Raw genomic sequence first — 12,067 nt, forward strand, 5'->3', positions numbered from 1 at the left:
GATTTGCTCAGAGGAGATGGCTATGCTGGAGGTACCTGAATTTGAGCAGATGAATCCTCTCATGTGCAAAACTCTGCCACAGCTGGAGCTGTAATTGTGCCTCAGAAAGCTGAATCCAAACATTTGGCAGGAGTGCCAAGTGTTGTGACCCAGAAATCCCACACAGATGAGGACTGCCGAGGTCTGTGTGAGCGACACCATTAAAATCAGACCCCAAAACGGGTTAGAAATCTTTCAGTTCCTAACACAGAAAAGTAGGGGGAAATGATGATGAGAAGGATGCTCTGAAGGCTGAAGCACCTCTGTTATGCAGACAGGTTGGGAGAGCTGGGAATGTTCACCTGGAGAAGGGAAGGACACAGGGAGAGCTCAGAGCCCCTGGCAGGGCCTAAAGGGGCTCCAGGAGAGCTGCAGAGGGACTGGGGACAAGGCATGGAGGGACAGGACACAGGGAATGGCTTCCCAGTGCCAGAAGGCAGGGAGAGATGGGATTTGGGAAGGAATCCTTCCCTGTGAGGATGGTGAGGCCCTGGCACAGGTTGCCCAGAGAAGCTGTGGCTGCCCCTGGATCCCTGGAAGTGTCCAAGGCCAGGTTGGACAGAGCTTGGAGCAACCTGGGATAGTGGAAGGTGTCCCTGCCATGGCAGGGGGTGGAAGATCTTTAAGGTCTCTTCCAAACCAAACCATTCTGTGTTTCTATGATAAGATGAGTCTTCAGTTTGAGGGGAAAATTTTAAGCATTTCAGTTTTTGCTGGAAGCTCTCCAAGGGTCAGACGTGGGATTGAGCTGCTGCACGAGATCCCAATGTCCATCCTGCCCCAGCTGGGTGTCCTGGGAATGTGCCAGAAGATTCCCTTGGCCCAGCACTTGGTTTTCCCCTCCTCTGCCCAGCTCCAGAACTTGGAGCCCTTTAGAGCAGCCTGGTGGCGTTAATCTGAGTGTGATTGGTGCTCAAATGCTCAGCTGGACGTGGAAAATTCCCCAGAGGGCCTGGGGGACCTCAGCCTTCCTTTCAGCTGACCCAAAAGAAACATCTCCTCAGCTCTTCAGTCTCATTACTGGCAAATTTAGCTTACTCAGCCTCACTAATATGACAAATTAGGGTCAAAGCTGCCCCAGGAGGGTCCAACCAGCCTCAAACGAGGTCATCAGGGGCAATTTTGTTTTAATTCAGGGATTAAAAATAAAAATACACGCTCGCAACATCTTGCACGCCACAAGGACTAAGTCAGTGACACTTCAAAAATATCACAGCTTTCGGAAAGCTGAGAAGACATTATTTGGGATTTCACCAGAAAACATCTCTCTGACTGACACGATGGCACCAGCTGATGAGAAGTTCAGTTCTTTCCCCACCCTCAATGTCCTGTAAAAATAAGTGATGGAAAAAAAAAGAAAAGGAAAAAAGAAGAAGAGAGCATAGTGAGAAATCTCTAGGCTGTCAAAACATCCATCAGCAAAATGAAACACAATGTGGACACCTCACACTTAGCACTTTTGTTCTTTGCTGCCATCATCAAGGCAGAAATGTTCCAGTTTAGGATCTGGACAATAAATCAAACAGCCAGCCTTGGAAAATTTCTTCTGAGCCCTGAGAAAAGTTACCTTGATACCCACAGAGATGAGACCCACTTACATCCCTCCAAAGCTTTTATTAAGCCTTTTCTTTGCACTCGTGCTATTTTTTTCCCTCCTCACAATATCTCACGGCAGGTGGGAAGGGGGGAAAAAATAGTCTGCAGCCTGGTAATTAAATAGGTTTGGTTTTAACACAGCAAATTACAGCGAGAAGTGCCTGTCTCAGGTATTTCTGATGCTCCAATCACTGTCACACCTCGGTGCTCGGGCTCTCCTCACCCTGCCAGGCGTGCAGAGCCATAATCCTCATCCCAGAGGGAGGAAAAGGAGGAGGGCTGGAGGTGTGGGTATTGAAAAGCTGCTAGCAGAAGGTTTTCCTTGAGAATTTTTTCTTTTCTTGTGCAAGTTATGAAAGCAATGAGGTGGTTTTTGTAAATAGTCTCTGAACGCTTGGTGTTGTCTTGATCTGTTTGGGTTTAAGGCGGAGAGTGTTTGGAATTGGGCGTTGTAGGATTTCAGCCAATCACCCCAGGAGGTGGGTGACCACTGACCAATCACCTATGGGATTTTAGCATACATAAGCAGAAGTTGTAAATAATAAAACTCCCTCTACTTTCTCACTAGATCTGTGCCTGCTGCATCTCTCCATCCTGGGTACTACAGTGACATCGAGGGACACCCTGGGCACCCCACAGACACCTTGTGACACAACACCAAGAATGAGCTCCCCCCCATTTTTTTCCCCCTCCCATTTTTTTCCACTTTCAGGAGCTTTTCAGCACCCTCTCCATCCCAGTCTGGATTCCTTCCTTGGGCTGAGAAGTTTCCAGTTTGGCAGCAAGACCTTTCCAGAGGTGGCTCTTTGTTTCCAGTGCTTATTTCCTTCACTCCCTGCTCAGGATATTTATAGAGAGCAATCCCATGACTGCTTAGATTTCACTGTCAAGGAGGGATGAGGTAAAAATCTTTTTGTCTCCTCTTACAAGAAAAATTCTGTGTTTCTCTCCCCTTCAGCTGTTCCAGCTGGGATCCATAGCTGGACACAGGTGACCAGGAGAGCATGGACAGAACTGGATGTGCTCTTGCCAAGAGGTCAGGGGGAGTTTTTATGAGGATATGTAGTGATGGAATAGGGGGGATGACTTTGTACTGCCAGAGTGAAGGGTTAGATGGGATTTTGGGAAGGAATTGTTCCCTCTGAGGTTGGGGAGGGGCTGGGATGGAATTCCCAGAGAAGCTGTGGCTGCCCCTGGATCCCTGGAAGTGTCCAAGGCCAGGTTGGACAGGGCTTGGAGCAGCCTGGGATAGTGAAAGGTGTCCCTGCCCATGACAGGGGGTGGAACTGGATGATTTTTGAGGTCCTTTTCAACCCAAACCATTCCATGAGCCACATTAATGTGGGCATCTGCTGTCCCAGGCACTGGAACAAACTGGAAAGGGAGGTGGAGGGGACTGGAGAACCCACAGGCTCTGCTCCTCCAGCAGATATCAAAGCAACTTCCTCAACCTCCTTGGCCCCAGGAATTCAAATTTCAAGCCAAGTTACCTAAATTTAGTGTGTCTACTCCTAGATACTACTGCTGGTGATGCTGCCTCACCAGGTGGGCTCTGCACACTCCCAGGGCAGGAGAAATCCTAAGAGGAAAGCTTTCCAAGGCCCACAGCAGATCCAAAAACACCTCTAGCCAAAGTGAAATACCTGCAGCTGGTCAGAAATGGGAATGAAGGGCAGCTGGAAGAACATCTCAGCTCTCTGCCAAGCTCCACTTGGGACACAGTGGCAGCCTGGCCTTGTTGCACTCCCTGAGCTCCTGTTTCTCCCCCTAACCCAAATCTTTTATCTCCTTTCCCTGAGTGCTGGTGGATAAGGAAGAAAAGATCATATCCAACATCAAGATTTCCAGTCAGCTCGCAGTAAATCCCCTCTGGAGACATTTCTCCTTCACCACAATCAGGTGTGTGACAAGGGCCAAATGACAAAATCACCATTTGTTAAAGACATATCACCAGTGCAGTCAGAATTCTGGGATTTCAACCCAGAGGGGGGGAAAAAAAAGCCTTTAAAAGCCAATAAAACAAACACGTGTTGCATGAAGTGACAGGCAGAATAATCTAATTGCTGAGTTTTAAAAGCTAAAGGAGAATCCGTCATCTGCTGAAAAGCAAGAGGTGTCCCAGAACTCTGCTGTTTGCCAGCTGAAATGTCTCTTTGATCAGTTCTCCTGTTTGTTTGCTGTGTAGCCCACTCGAGCCACTCCAGCTCCAGCTCCAATTGCATCTGTGTTTCTACTTGAGCAGAAACACGAGTCACCTTGGAAGGAGCACAGCAGAAAATAACCTATATATATATTGAAAATAAAAAACCCACAACCATGGCAAATCTCTGAACAGTAACTGAGGAACTGCTATTTCACTAAAACCAACTTCGAGTCACTGTGCTCTCTCACCAGGCCAAAAAAATGTTCCTTTCTTGGGATTAAAGCAGCTTTCCTAAATGAGGCTGGCTGTGATTGACGCTTTAATTGACTGGCACAATTTCATGCTTTAATGACTCTGGGCTCCTCAGTTTAGCCATGAATAAATTTAACTGTTAAGTCCTTGCGTGTAAATCCGCCTGCCTGGAAGTTCCTATTCTTCCTTTAAAATGGAAACTCGGATTAAGGAGACTCACCCACACATCAAGAGCTGCCTGCTGCAATCTGCACATCTCCAGTTCCCCCACTTCCTCCCTGGACCACCACAAGTGGCTGGCAAAGGGCTCCAGGTGGGATTTCTTTAGGAGAAGCCCTCAGGAATTTTGGTAGCTCAGCATCACTCTATTATCTGGTCAGCAATTAGTGGGATAATTAACTTTTCCTGAGGTTGATGACCAGTGGAAGAGCAGGAGAACATCTCCCTTCTGGGAAGCATCTTCTGTCCCTCTGCTCCTTGTCCCATCCCAGGGGTAATTCTGCAAAATCTTTTGTGTGATAACTAAGCGGAGACTTTTGGATTGATTTGTCTCCTCCTGTCCTATCTTTCCTGTACGATTTAACCCAGTGGGTCTGGTGTGAGGTGTCAGTGCCCTCCCTGGTTTAGAGGATCCCATGGCAAAGCAGCTCCACGTTTCAGGCTGTATTTTTAACTTTTCACTCATTTTGCTTTTTTTTTTCCCTCCCCATGAGGAGGAAATCATGTCCCCATGAGACTAAATCTCCTGATTTAGCAATCACAGCTGGCTCCTGGACTGAACACTTTTTTTCTGGAAGCATCCTCCTCCTCCTTCAGCACCTTAAATCAGGGATACTCAGATTCAAAACAGGTTGCAGAGAGAAAAAGCTGCGGCTGAAAATTCAAGCGAGGCACAGCATTCAGTGAAAATTATGTGAATCCATCACTCCTCAGCGGCTTCTGCTTCCCCATCCCTGTGTCACCACAGGATCACTCAGACACCTCTGAGCCTGGAAAAGCTCATCTCTTCCAAATGCACCTTTGATTATGTGAGCATCATCCCCATTTCAAGGATCTCCTCACCCAGCTCCACCCTTTGTGCTGTTCCTTTTTCCCCAGGGAAACACTGGGATGCCTGGAAATTCCATGAGTTCATACCCATGGCAAGGAAGAAGCCCTGAATATATTTATGGAGATTTCTGGATGTCAGGGACTGATGCAGAGGATTGCTAGTTCTTCCCAGATGAGGCAGAGAGGAGGTGACCAGGTCAGAACCATGAATGAGCCACTTCTGCAGCCTCCCTTGCAGGAAATGTCTCAGATGTCCCCAACAGCCACAGCAGGACCCAAAACCCTGCCAGGAACAAAACTCCCTGATTGGCATCTCTGCCTAATTAAAGGATCTTGGTGGATCACATTTCCTTGCTCCTTGTGCTGAAAGAGACCCAACAGAAATTCATTATTCCACTACCCAGCACCCCTCAGGCAACATCTGGAGTATTCCAGCTGTGTCCAGGTTTGGTCCCTGCTATTCCAGGCTGAAGAGGGACCAGAGGGACAATTCAAGGACTGGGAAGCTGCCATGACAGGAAAGGCTGAGAGATCTGAGTTTGGAATCCTGAGATTTAGGAGAAATCTCATCACTGAGTTCTAGTGGTTAAAGGGTGGAAATTTCCATCAAAGAAGATGGAAATTTTCATTTCGTGAGGAGTCACGTGGAAAACACAAGAGATAATGGCACAAGTCACTCCTGGGGAGGTTCTGATCGGACACAATGGGAAAAACTTCCACAAGGAGAACAATCAGCCACTGGAGAAACCTTCTCAGGGAAGGGGGGGATTTTCTCATTTTGAAGATTCAGCTGGACATGGTGCTGCACCCCCTTGTCTGGATGCTGCTTTTGCCAAGAAAGGTTGGACCAGGTGATCCTTGAGGTCTCTTCCAGCCTGGAATTCTGTGATTCCATGAAAATCTGGATATGATGCTCGGCTGGGTGGTGCTGATTCACTGCCATAAAACCTCTGCAAGCTTTCTCCCTGGTGGGCATCAAAGCACTGGTGGATGTTGATAAATCAGATAATCAGTTCCCACAAAATTAAATTAAAAATTGTGATTACTTGTTAATGTATGGGATTTTTTTCCTATTTTCCAGGACTCTCCTTCTGTTGTAGGAATAGGAGAGATGAATCCTCATCTCAAACCTAAGCCTTGACCCTGCCAGTCCTATATTTAGACCTTGTCCCTTTTCTTAACGAAAAGCAAAGCATGAAGGTGTCATAAATAGGAAAATTTCTTGTTAATTCTCTAGCAGCATCTGGTAGCTTTTAATAATTAGCACAACCTTCCATTGCATGTTGGCCGGTGATGAATCAGAACATCCCTGGTATCGAACACTGCTCTCCTTCACCAGATGGAGCAGTTTTTTGGGATGCCAGGGGCAGGGAGGGAACCAACAAGGCTGGATAATTGGATACAGCCCAGGATTCATCATCCAGCCAATACAGACACAGCCTGAAAATCTCAGAATCCCAGGGTGGTCAGGAAAGGACCAAAATGGGGTCACCTGGTGCCACCTCAGTGGGGTCACCTGGGCCATCCCAGAGCTCATGGCACAGGATTGTGTCCAGGGGGTTCACCCCATTGAGTTCCCACGTGCTTTATTCAATGGGAACTCTTCAAGTGTGCAAAGGATTTCTGCTCAGAAGGGACCCTGAGACCTCCCCTTCCCTCCTTGGAAATCCCATCCCAGGCAGGGTCTGCCAAGGGGAGAATTAGTAGGGAATATCCTGAGTGAACTGTATTGCACAAATGCTGACAATCCCCAAATCTGCCTCATTTCTTCACAGAAACACTCCTGGGGTAAGCAGAAAATATCTGAGAGAGGTTGTGGCGGTGTGGCAGGAGGGGTGGGGCTGCCAAGCACCTTCTTCTGAGGATTTTTTGGGTCTTTAATCTCTGTTGGTGGCTCCTGCTCTTCCCCTTGGAGCCACAAGCAGAAGGAATCACCAGGAGGCAACTCTGCCTCCTCCTCCTCCCCAGGGATGAAGCTCCTTCTGCTCATCCTCAACATCCCTGACCCCAAACCCAGCACAAACCCTCACCTTCTCCCAAAGGTGAGAGAAGCTCCAGCTCCAGCCTGGCCACCCCTGATGACAATCCTGGCAAAGATCCATCAGTGGAGTTGGGAAAAATTAATTTGCTTGAAGGGAAAGCAAACGCGGACTGAGTCGCTCATGGTTGCTCCCGGCGGGAAGGCGATGGGACACAACTGAACTGAGACTTGGGAGATGCTTCAGCAGCACTGAGGGATAAACAGCCTCTCAGAAACCCTTGTTGTGAAGAAAAAACTGCCAACAGAAACAGACTCTTTTTTGTTGGGAATGGTGGGAGGAAGGTAAAAAATAACAGTGGTGGAGAACTTCGCCAGCTCTTTTCTACGCCTCATCTGCTGCTTTATTAGTACTCCTAAATCTGTTCTGCTAAGTATAAACATCACCAAATTTACATAAACTTCATTAAAAGCCTGTGTCCCAACTCTGCTGCTCCTGTAGCACACCCAGGAAATGGAGAACTTCAAACTCCTCTGCAGCAAAACAAGAGAAACAAAACAACATTTTAAGGGCATTTTTGATTTTTTTCCCCAACCTGTTTATTTTTTTCCGCTTCTGTTGTTTCTCTGGTTCTCTGCTTCCAAGGATTGTGGGTGATTGCTCTTTCCCTTTGGGGTCCTTTCTTCCCAGACCTGGAGTAACACTTCCCATCTCCTCAGAGCACATTAAAAAAGAAAAATGGAATCGTGACAAAATACAGAATGTGAGGGGTTCTTTTAAGAGCTTTTATTTCCCTGCTGGTCCTGCTGCTCATGTCCCCAGCCAGGCTGATTGGAGACACCAAGGAGACATTCCAGCAGTGCTGGGACAGGATAATTCCTCTGAGAGATGCTGTGGGGTTTGGGATGTGCTGGTGAGGAAGAAGAGGACCCTATTTCTGGTTGGTCAGCACTGAAATCCTAAAGAGGGTTTGTGGCTGGCAGTTCTTGTCATTTCCCCTTTTCCTGTCATTCCAAGCCCTCATAAATTCACTCTCCATATTTCTTTTATGTCCCTTCTAGTGCCGCAAGGCCACAATGAGGTCACCCCAAAGCTTTCTCTTCTCCAGGCTGAACAACCCCAATTCTCTCAGCCTTTTCCTCACAGCAGAGCTGCTGCATCCCTCTGATTACCTTGGCTCTCCTCTCATTGTCCCTGCAGCAGTGCTGGAGCAAAACCAGGCAGGGAATCCAGAGAAATGTTTAGATAGGATGGACTTCACCTTTATAATGTGATGAGGATCAAGTTCACCCTCATAATGTGATGCCTCTGTCAAGGAGAGCATCCGGCAGACAAATTAAATCACAACCTTCCCATGACTCCCTCCCCGCGGATGCTCTGGTGGGAAGAAACCTGAGAACGCTGAAATTCCACGCCAGATCTGCTAAAATAAAACAAGTTTTATTGGTGGACAAGCTGCTTTTTCATTCAGCAGTAAGGAGAAGGAGGTGGGGGCAGAGAATTTGGCTACGTGCAAAGCATTTCCCCCTCACTCCTGCCCCTCCCAAGGTGTTTGTTCCTCAAACACCACGAGGAACAAAGTGTTTCCCTCCAAGATTAGCCCTCTCAGTGCTCATCAGCAATTGCTGCTCCCACTGGAGCTTCCCGAGATATTCCAGCCTGTGCCTGCTCTTCTTCCACTGGTTTGAAGAGCTCCTGACAGCTTGAGGGAGAGGGTGGGATGCAGTTTCTGCGGCTCTGCCGTATGGCCTCAGCCACGCTCCTGCCCAGCTGCCTCCCCGTGCCTGGGCTCTGCTCCAGGGCAACCTCTTGGGGAGGAAATGCTGAGCCCTGCAATCCTGAGCAAACCTCGGGGCTGCTCTGGGGTCATAAACCCTTCCCAGAGCTTCTCCAGGAGCTCCAGCATGTGCAAATGCTCCTGGAATAACTCTGAGTCCTGCACTGGGGTTGTGTCCATGAGCTATGACCACAGCAAGGAGGGCTCTGGTCACCCCTGATGTCCCTTCAGCTCTCAGGTGGTTTAATGATGGATTTATTTATTTAATGAGATGGATTTATCACGTTGGTTTAAGAGGCAATCTGCTCCCTGTGATGAAAATAACTTTTCCTGCTCAGGCAACAATGACCAGGATGCAGCTCCTGTGAATGGTTTGGTGGGGGTGGGTAGAGTACATATATATTCCCAAATATATAGCTTTTGGGAAAACAAATCCTCCACTAGGGCATTAACCCCATGACTTTCTGCTGCCTGGAGAGCTGAAACAGGAGGAAACACCAATCCAGTGGAGAAATTCCTTAGGAATCAGGCCAGACCCTGCTGAAGGAGGGACAAGTACCAAAGAAACCCCAATCAATACACAGGCAATCATTTACCAAGGGTGCAATTTCCTCCTTTCTTTCCTGAGGGTTGTATTAAAGCTCTCTGGGAAAAAAATTATCAGCACAACACCCTCACCCCTGCACTGGGGAATGTCTGGGCATGGCCCTCAGAGATTTGTAATCCCACAGCCACCAAACCCTCCCTGAGATAACAGGGAGGAAACAAAAACCCTGCACAGGAATTGGCATCAGCAGCAAAGAGCCCTCCGGATTCCAAGTATTTCCTTTCAGCGGAGTAAATGATGTTTTATGCCTATAATTAACTGGGAGCCAGTACACACTGCGCTGGTTTGGAGCTGACTCAATGCTGTCTGCAAAGCACAGTGTGATAAAACAATATTCAAATCAACTTCTTAACCGAGCTGGCGAGTGACTGATGCCAAGAGTGAGTGGAGCTTTGCAAAGCCCCGGGCGCAGGGAGGGATTTCAAGGAGAATTTTCTTTAAAAGAGCTGATTTCCAGTCCACAGTCTGTGAGTTCTGGAGGGGTTTTTTGAAGTAGCTGAGCTCCTACAGTCTCACTGTAATGTTATTTTTCTAGAAAAATAAGTATCCAAAAGCGTTGGTGACAACTGAGGTTGGAAGCCACAGCTGCTGGGAGGTTTAGGTTGGATATTGGGGACAATTTCCTCATGGAAAGAGTTGCCCAGGGCAGTGGTGGAACCCCCATCCCTGGAGGGGTTTAAATCCCTGTGGATGTGGCACTTGGGGACATGGGGCAGTGATGCCTTGGCAGTGCTGGGTGATGCTGGACTCGATGATCTTAGAGGACTTTTCCACCCTTAATGATTCCATGAAAGCCAGAATCCCTGGACACCTTCAAGTCCAGGATGGGTGGGGCTTTGAACAACCAGAACTCAATGACCTCCAAAGGTTCCTCCTGACCCAAACTATTCCAGGACTCTGGGATCTCTTTTGGGTGTTTGACTTTTCCAATATCTGTAACTATGCCTGTCCTTTAACAGGATGCCTTTCCTTTAATACTTATTGCTGCATTTCATTATGCTGAGCCCCACAGAACTGCAAAACCCTCCCCAGGTTTTCTCTCTGCTTGATAAAAACCAAATCATGAAAAAATATATTGAAAATGAAATGAACCTTTTCCATCTGAATGAAGTGGAAGCATTTTTTTTTTTTGTTGGTCTAATGGAGAGGAGAGGAGAGGAGAGGAGAGGAGAGGAGAGGAGAGGAGAGGAGAGGAGAGGAGAGGAGAGGAGAGGAGAGGAGAGGAGAGGAAGCCATTGCATCACTGTGGTCCCCATCAATCCCTCACTTGTCACTTTTTTTTTTCCTCTTTCATGAAGCTGGACAGGACAGAATGATGGATTCCCTGACCCTCTGGCTAGGATCAGACACATCTCCAGGGGACATTCCCCTGTCTCCTGTCCTGCTGACCCCATTTGGGAGTGGCAAAGGAAGCAACTATTGATCCTAATCCCTTTTTCCTCTGCTGTGAATACTCTGAAGCTCCTACTGACCCTTTACTGTCCACTGAAAGTTCTGGTTTCCCACAGTCCAGATGGGTGCTAGCATTGGCAGAAGCTGCCTGGATGAGAAGCAGAAAAAGACATACAGCTGGAGGGCAGCTATTACATCCAAAAAGATGAAGAAAAAGAACTAAATGAAGAAAAAAAACCCTAATAAAACTCTAGCAAACTTCCTGGGGGAACGGAGAGAAGGGAAATAGACTTTCAAAGAGCAGATGTGACTTGCAAGGCAAGCACTGCAAGGATCTACTTCCTCTTAGCAAGTATTTGCAGCCATTCATGATATTCCTGTCCCCCAGCTGGTTGTAACCCTGGACAAGGAGGAGCCTGCAGGACAGAGCATGGAGGACATCCTAGTGCCCAGGTCTGACTGCTCTGTTTAACCACCTCCATCAGCATCTCAGACTTACTCCTGGATTTGCACTGAGGCACCTCAGGATGAACATTCTGCTCCTGCTTTGTTCCCCTGATGCAGTCCTGGGAGTCAAAAGTGCTTCCTTGCCCTGATTTCCAAGGCCACACACGATGGGTCTTTGACATCCCAGGCTCTGGAGCCTCTGCACTGCCCTTCCCTGAGCTCTGAAATCATTTGGGATAAAACACATCCTCCCTGCTCTCCAAGATATCACCAAGCATCCCTTTCTGAACTCCAGCGCCGTCCAGGAGATAACGGAGGAGCAGTAATGGATCACTTTGAGTCCCCAATCAGTATTTATTTCCCTCCTTCCCTAAACTGTGAGTTCTTGAAAGTGTTGTCATGGCTACTGAGGAGTGAACTTGACTCACTTCGGCAGCCTTTGTTCCCTCCGAGTGAGCTGATCTGAAATTTGTCAAGGCTCTCTTGTCACCGGCTGCAGAAATATCCTATCTGTTTCTCCAGAGGAGCTTCCTCTGCAAGCTGAGCAGAAAGGGCACAGCCAGAGCCCAAGCCTGCTGTAATGCAGGGGTTTCAGTGCCCCTGGGTGCCCTCAGCAAATAACTCCTTAATTGTTCCCTTCCTTCCAGCAATCTCCCTGCCACACATCCAAAGGTCAATCTGCTGCCAGGTCCCTCTGCTGGGCTGGGTTACAATATTTTCTGATCAATGGTTAAAACTGGCGTCTTTTTTGATTTTAATGGAACCTCCTCCGCTGGAGGATAAAT

Source organism: Lichenostomus cassidix, chromosome 4, assembly GCF_008360975.1.
Source record: "Lichenostomus cassidix isolate B80296 chromosome 4, HeHo_3.0, whole genome shotgun sequence".
NCBI classification, from domain to species: domain Eukaryota; kingdom Metazoa; phylum Chordata; class Aves; order Passeriformes; family Meliphagidae; genus Lichenostomus; species Lichenostomus cassidix.